The sequence below is a fragment of the Triticum dicoccoides genome, chromosome 3B, assembly GCF_002162155.2.
Source record: "Triticum dicoccoides isolate Atlit2015 ecotype Zavitan chromosome 3B, WEW_v2.0, whole genome shotgun sequence".
In the NCBI taxonomy this organism is placed as follows: Eukaryota; Viridiplantae; Streptophyta; class Magnoliopsida; order Poales; family Poaceae; genus Triticum; species Triticum dicoccoides.
This window is the reverse complement of record NC_041385.1, coordinates 565,652,344-565,660,802: the sequence shown is the minus strand read 5'-3', so window position 1 is coordinate 565,660,802 and position 8,459 is coordinate 565,652,344.

Genomic DNA, 8,459 nt, shown 5'->3' with positions numbered 1-8,459 from the left:
TTTGTCCATGTATATAGGGCTTAATGCGTTTTCCGAGACTAACTCTGGCCCTATTTGAATCCATGGATTAGACTTAGTTTGAGCTAGTTTGGGCTCAAATAGCCCTAAAGTATCCAAGCATGAGGGTTAAATTGGAGCAAGTTGCACCGAACCCACCAAAAAAACTATCCCACCCAAGAGGTGCTAATTGGAGATAGTTCTCATTGGGCCCACTGAAGAATCACTTTTATCTCTCCATCAATTGCATTTATTGTCAATCTAACCCTGTCACCAAAACACCTCTTTGGCTACAGTTAGTTCAGGGTTAGTCATGAGTTAGTCTAACCTCTAGCTAAGTTAGAGTATCCAAACAGGAGCAGTATGGGACATGCAAGTTGCTCAAAGCATACAGTCAAATTTGTACATTAAAGGATCTTTTTTTAAACGGAACGTGAAAGGATCTTCGAATGATATAATTTTCAAATTATATAAAACTTAACAATAGTCAAAGGCATCCTCGAAGAATACATTAGGCCCTATATAAAATCTTATCAATGGTCAAAACCAAGTGTTCTAAACGAGTTCAAAACGAGAAACTGGACCCACTGACGGCACGGCACGCCTGTCTCGTTTGGTCCATCGGTCAAAGCTCTTCCTCTTCTTGGCATAACAATAGAGTACAATATTTTTTTAGAATGCTCTTGGCATGTCGCTAACATGTGATGAGTTAACCGACCTCAATAGACAGCAAAAATGCCAGCCCGCCGCACATTGAGAGACCCCAGGAGCGAGAAGCGCTACGGGCTGCTGGATTACTAAAGTTAGGTGTCGCACGAAAGACAAGAAATATGGTGATAGCATGGGTTAGCCATGTAGTATGATGTAACTACACTGGGAAGCCGTGTTTTGTACTCTTCCAGTCCACTATGGAGATGATTGGTTGATTTTAAATCGCTGAATAATATAAAATATTATGAGTGCAGACGCTCCACCACAAGGTTCCTTGCTCCTTCTCGGTCATCGGGAATCTATGTTCTTCCACTCTTTTTTGACGTGAGCTTTGTTCATCATTTTGCCAACACGCGAGACATCTAGCATCAAGGTGCACGTGTCATGCAAGAAAATGGAGATAATACGGTGTGTAAGTGAGTCACGCACTTCGATGGCACCTACTACTCAATATTTTTTCTCCTCGATGGCACGTTAATAGTGCACGTACTCAACGACGGAGCACATGATGGTAACCATGACATGGTCAGCCCTTTTTTGGAGAGAGTACGTACTAAATAACTTTGATGTGTCCCGTCAACTCGCAGAACGATGAGAAGCTTGCTTACTATGCCTTCTCCCTCGCCAACGCGTGCATGGTGGCTCACAGCACAAGGAGAAACTTTTGTTTACAAGCGGTGGATGTGCAGCAGTTCATAGTAGGAGTAACATAGGTAGTAACATAGTGCAGTCCAAGACAAGTTTGCTTATATGGCATGTATTTAATGAGGAGAGATGTGTTTAGAGTAACATAATATGTTACTGTAACATAATATGTTACTGTAACATAATATGTTACTGTAACATAGCGCTTTCCAAGAGAGGATGAGTCTACAAGGTAATAAATGAAGCCAACTAGTATGACACTACTACTATGTTACTTTGCATTATGGAGGTAGTAACTTAGACTAGTGTCATATGCATGACACTAGTCTAAGTTACTCTGCACTATGACCAACCTAAGAGCATGGTTAATAGTATAGCTAGCTGATTTGACTGCTCACTAGTCATTACTACTGCGGCGCAACGACCGGGGTGAATCTTTCCCTATAGTTGTGCTCTCAATATTGCTGCATGGCAGGTGGAGCCGGATGAAGGATGTCCCACATGTCGGTGAAACAAAGTTGAATTGTTTCTGGCATTGCTATCAATCCTTCAGGATTTGTTTATATGTACGCATAATTTTAATGAAATTGTACTGTGATGCTATGAAGGTTTCAACTTTGGTTCCCATAGGAAAAAAAAGGTTCAACTTAGGATTCATGTCTCTTGCCTCAAGATTATCTCGTTACAACATTCCATCAAATACAAATGAAACTACCATGGCTGCTAATGCATCTCAATGGTTCGCAGATCAGCGCCAATATTCACATTGCAACTGAAGACAAAGTTGTGAGAAGGTGTACAAATAAAGAAAATATATGATTGATCGATGTTTTTCTTAGGCATGGCTCCATTTCCTGGGCACAGTGTTCATTGCTTGGCACCTAGTTTCACCCAGCTCTGTAGCCAAAATAGAGGTGTATGTAGGGCACCACAATCTGATCATTTTGTGCAGCTCCATAAAATCGAGTGGACCATCCCTGTTTGCAAAGATATCCAGTCAGTGTGATTACAATAATAGTGGAACTAGATGATGAAACATAACACACACAAATAGAAGCCGATCACCTCTACAATCTCCTTTTAGGACTAACTACTTGTTGGAGAAGATTAGGCACAGAATTGGATGAGGAGGATAGCAAAACCAATCTCCCTTTCTGCAGTCCTACAGAAATGTAAAAACGTTGCCCGTGTGACATTTTGGCGGAACTGCACAAAACACTCTTAAGGAAAAAGTGATTTGTGCAATTCACCAAAAGTTCACAATAGCAACGAGGTGAAAATGGATAGCCTTGTTTGCAAAAGGAGGTAGAAAGGAAACAATTACTGCCCAATAACAAGAGTTGAAGACACATACGCCGGCAAAAAAGAAGCATATTCCATGTAATAAGGGGAAGATAGAACATGGTGGTTTATCAAAAATGGTTTGAGGACGAGATTGCAAGATAGAAAGTAAGTCGGCCGACATACGTTTTAAGCAAACAACTAAAGAAGATCCACATGCAGCAACGTGGGAAGATGGGCAGTGGAGCAAGGCCAGAGGAAGCTGTACCTGAGGGTCGTAGGGATGTTACTAGGAGGGCGCTGGCGGCCGGGATCTTCCCATACTGCCGCAGCGAGCAAGTGGCGAAGTCCCTACCGCACCGGAGCTTGGTCAGAGAGAACGGCGGGTACTGCAGATCGGGACGTGTTGCCTCAATGCAGTCGAACGGAGAAACGATGCACATCCACCCTTTCCGCCGGCGGACGGGATGCGGCCGGATCACTGACCAATGGTGAGAGAGAGAGGCCACCGCCGCCTTGTGTGAGATGGTGTGACGAGAGACAAACCCCGGCAGGCAGGCTCTGTTCTATATAGTGGAGCGGATTTTTCCATTTTCCCCATGACAATCGTTTTATATTCTGTACGTGCCATTGAGGAATATAGAACTTATTTAATACTAATACGTCATATCAAACTTTGTTGTGTCTAGGCGTGGTACCCGGCCCTCCTTCGAGTAAACAACCGCTACACGCGTCAAATTATCACGTGGGCTGCCTTTTCGTACAGAAATGAACTCCATTGTGTACCCGCGCGGGTGTGGCCGGGAACAAGATGTGAGTACGGGTGTCTTGCGTGCACCTCTTCTTTAGGTGCAGGTACGCATATGGGTGGGTGTGAGAGAGATGGTTTATGTGAAACAGAGGCGATGTGTCGATGATATCTCAAACAAAAAAATGTAACATATGCAATGTGTGTGAAATGAGTCATGGACGTGAGATATCGATAGAATTGAAAACATGGATGAAGTGTGTGGCTGTGCGATCGATAAAGAGTGCCATCGAATTTGTGTTTGCCCATATCAAAGATACAGGGGGCTGGCCTACTGGAATTTGAGAGGGCAGAGGTGCAGTTTTTCTCTGTGGCATGGATACCTACCTAAAATGTTCGACTATTGGTGTGTGTGGGGGTGGGAGGGGGCAGAGACCGATCGACTAGTATATGTGTGGGGAAGGAGAGAAACCTAGCTATGTATTGAGGGAGATCGGTCGGCATCCATGGATATGTGTAGCAAAGGAATAAGGTTGGAAGAAAGACAAAGGTAGAGCGTCTGAGGGTTGGTGGTTGAGTGGCGTCCCAAAAATGGTGGGAGAGGCCTGCTAGACAAACGGAGGGTACGAGTGCAATATCAATAAGAGAGGGCGGGGGATGTCTGTCTGTCTATGCATGTGCATGTGAGAGACAGGTTGGGAGGTATGCAAGGATGATGAGGGGATACGATATGGTTGTGGTAAGCATACGTAACTACATAGGAAGATCAACCGTCGTGTTTCTGAGAAAGGGAGAGACATAACTAGTGAGGTAAGTGTATCGGTGCGTGGGGAAAACGAATTATAGTCAACCTGGTTATATGTAGGGAGATCGGTATGTATACATGCATGCATGTGTTAGAAGCAAATAAGGTCCAAAGAGACAGACAAGGGGAGAGGGGTGCGGCTAGGAGGTGGTGCGAGAGGCCTACCATGTCGAGGTGGGAGGAGTGTGCGAGTATAAGATCAATAAAAAGAGGGGCGGGAGTGTGCACCTGCATGGAACCGTATTGGACATGGGGGGCATGGACGGTGAGAAGAGAAGAGGGGAAGTATATATGTGTTTGTGGTAGGCACACTTGGCTAGAGAGGTATATCGACCGTTGTGTGCCAGAAAGAAGGAGCCGGGGGGGCCTACACACACCGCAGGTGAATGACCTAAAGAGAAATAACGAACGTGCGCGATGGAGGGGACGCTAAGGGAGGGTGAGAGGGGGCGGGCGTGTGCATGCATGATAGAAAGTTAGCGCTAGCTAGCTACAAATAGAAGAGGATCGTGAAGGTGTAAAAGGCGAACAAATATCATAATTCATTATAAAAAAGTGGATACAAATACTTGAAGAAGATATCATAATGTTGAACATTGATTATAATTTGGGCTAATGTGTGGCTTTTGCAGGTCAGGGCTAAATACTTGTCATAATGTAGGGGGCGGGGCACTATACTTTGTGTGATAAACACGGTGTGCGTATGGAACATGGTTTAGATTATGAATATATAGTTAGTACATCAAATGTACTATTATTTGGAATCAACATCAAGTGTATTCAAAAAATAGAATTCGAGTTCATATAGTACACATAGTTCATATCTATCTCTATAGTAATCATGTGGTGTGTTATTAAGGTAATACATGAATGATGGTTGAAGTTGGCAACAATCATGATTGTAGATTCTTATTGAAATAGAGAAACGAATTCAAATTCAGTTTGAACTGCAGCGGTAGTATAGACATTTGGAATGCACTAAAATGTTGGTATGAGTAGGTTACATGCATTATACAGCCAGCGAAAAAATTTAATTGGACATAACATGGATTCATACTCCCTCCTTCCATCTATATAGGGCCTAATGCGCTTTGACAAGATTAATACTAGATGACATGCACAATGTGAAAATTATATCATTGAAAGCTCCTTTCACACATGAATTTAATGATGTGCTTTGTGTAAGTTGCATGTCATATATTATTGCTCTAATATTTGGTCAAAGTTAGCCTCGAAAATGCATTAGGACCTATATAGATCGAAGGAGGGAGTAGCTTTGAATAGCATTTGTATAGTAAAATGGGACAAGACTCTCTCTTTGTGTGGTGTGAATAGTTTTAGTTTTTTTGTTTTTTGTTCGTTGAGGGAAGTGCGAATTGATTTGGTACGTACAAGTACAATATTACATGTTAGGCTTGCCCCTAAAATTCAACCCGCGCCTTGTTATATCCCGAAAATTCAGATATCATGCTCCCAAAACTGGCGCCTTCACAACCCGTGCCTTGCTATCCTGAAATTACAATGCGTGCGAAAACTCCCTCCCGCTACCAAATCCCGACACACGAAATCCCCCTTCTAACCCTGAGTCGTAAGGGCCGCTAGTTCAAATTGGTGGGGGTACTTTTGTAACACACCCTACATTTTGGACAAGCGCGTCCCTAAGTCATGGTTCCCCCCTCCCATCGCCTCCTTTTCGCCATTCGAAATCCCAGGCCACCATAACCTCTTCGCTCCAGCCATGAAACTCCACCCTCCATCCGCCACCTCACTGTTGCCCAGCCGGAGCCTCTTCCCTGACGACGTCGTCCATTGCAACAGATCGATGTCCCTCGTCCACCTCCCCGGATGAGGATCTGTCGTCCATCTCGTCGTCTCGTCGGTTCAGCCGCCCCGTCCTCCACCTCCAAGGAGCTGCTCCGATGATCGCCTCGTCTATCGCAGCTGCTCCATCCCCACAGTGCCACCTTCACCTGTTCCACTGGAACCGCAGCATCCTCACCGACTCCTCGGATGAAGCCGAGGCCTACTCGGCGCCACAAAAGAGGATATACACTCATCGCATCGCACCTTCTCCTTAACTCAACCTCCCAGCACTGACGGTGCTCCATCTCGCACCCCCATGTAGCGGTTACCTCGAAGCCGGCGCCGCGGGCGACATCTCCATGATGGCTCTCCCTCAGTGCGAGGCCCCTTCGGCGGCGGCGGCCATATGAACTGGATCTGCTGCTGCTGCACCGGCTCTCGCTCGCTCTCGCTGCTGCTACTGCTCCGGCTCTTGCTCGCGCAGCTGCTGCTCCTACTCCGGCTCTTACTCACACTGCTGCTGCTGCTCCGGCTCTCGCTCGCTCGTTCGCGCTGCTGCTGCTGCTCTCCCCTTTGCTCATGTTGCTGCTCTGCTTCAATTTAGCTACACTTTAGTCGACTGAATCGACTTTTGGGTCAGTCGATTTTCAGGGGGTGGGGGGCTCGCCAGAGTTAAGGAAGAACCACCCGCAGCATGGAGGAGGGCTCGCCGGAGAGCTACCCCACTATCTATCTTAGGGTTCAGGGTGGGTGCAGGTTGAAGATGAACTGCAGGCCTCCCTGAACTACATGTCAAGTGCCTCTCTGCTACCATTGTGTTTAGTTTCGACAGTAACATTCGGATTCCACGGTAAATTTCAGTTTCGACAGTTAAGTTCAGAGTCAACAGTTTATACCTCATTTGTTGTAGTCAGGTGGTTTTTGGTGATGTAAATTTTATATCTATTTTACATCATCTACTGGAGATGCTATTAAAATCCCACTTGAGATTAACGATTTCTCTCTTGTGCTGCTTTAGCCTTGGCGTCTTATGGCTCACCGGAGCTGCTCCAATGACAAAACAATCCATCACAATAGAGCAGTGCCCTGGACGTCGTCTACAGATTCCTCAGATCTTCCTCCACACCTCTGACAGCCACCTCTGCCTCAACTTCTTTAGCGATCAACCAAATGATGTTGAGGTCGACACTGCTATGGCAAAGAGGTTGTACACTTGTTGCATCACTTATTACTCTACGTTCATGTCGATCCATTAGGGCTATTTTGGTTCAACGGAAAAACAAAGCAATAGGAAATTTTCCTATGGCACTCTACTATTCAATTATTCATGCATTTTGTTGAAAGGAATGGAGCAAAACATCCAACTGACCTACTTTTCAAAATCCTATGCATGAAAACAAGACCAAGTGCATTAGTGGTAGAATAACATTCTAACTATACACTCTTTCATATGGTTTCACTTTATTTTGGCCATGTTTCTTTGCATTCCTCTGCTCTTCCAATTCATGTGAACCAAACACCCAAGTTGACACAAATCCTGTGTTTACAAATGATGTGTTTACCATGTGCATTCCTATCCTATTCTGGTGTTTTTCCTATCCCTGCGTTTTTAGAATCATGCAAGCCAAATGAGCCCTTACAGAATTACTTCAGTTACAGGTAGGTGTCGAAGGGAACTTTGTGCGGTTTGTCCTGCTCCTGCCGCGACGTCGTCCACCTCACCTGAGCTGCTTCATCGACAGAAGAATCCACCAAACCAGACATCATGACTCCTGACTCTCTTTCACCGCCTCAGATCTCCTTCCCTGCCGCCGGCACCCACCGCAACGACATCACCATCATCGACTCAGCAGATGAACCTAAGGATTACATGGGTCCACAAGAGATGCCGCACTCATTTGTTTATGCTTATGTTATGCATTGCTTAAAATTACCTGCTACTTTATTGTCCTGTTCACCTCTTAGACTCCAAGTCAGGTCCAAATTAATGTTCAAACTTGAGTTCTAAATTAGTTGTGGGGCACATATCGAGGCAACAATGAATAGTATCTCTGTCTAATATCTGGTTCACCTAGGGTATGCCTATATGTTGTTCATCTTGGGTGGGAAACAAATAGTAAAGCAATCATCATCTGTCTTTTTATTAAACTAAAGCAATCATCAGCCTGCTATCATTATTTTGAATCCATCCACTGGTTGCTACCATCACTCTAAATTTCTGCATGCCCTCCTTACATAATCTCACCATATTTTTTTCGTATGCATGTTAGATATTGTACACAGTCATGCTGAACATGTAGATAAAAAGAGAAGATTTTTTGCGCGACAATACAATGTCATGCAGACATCGCTCCATGTTGGGTTCAATGGAAAACCCTCCCCCCCCCCCTGTCGGTGTACTAGAGTAGGGGTACCCTAGTATCCCGAACTTGTGCACGGGCAGTTGCAGTGCCCCGCGGCAAGGCTTGC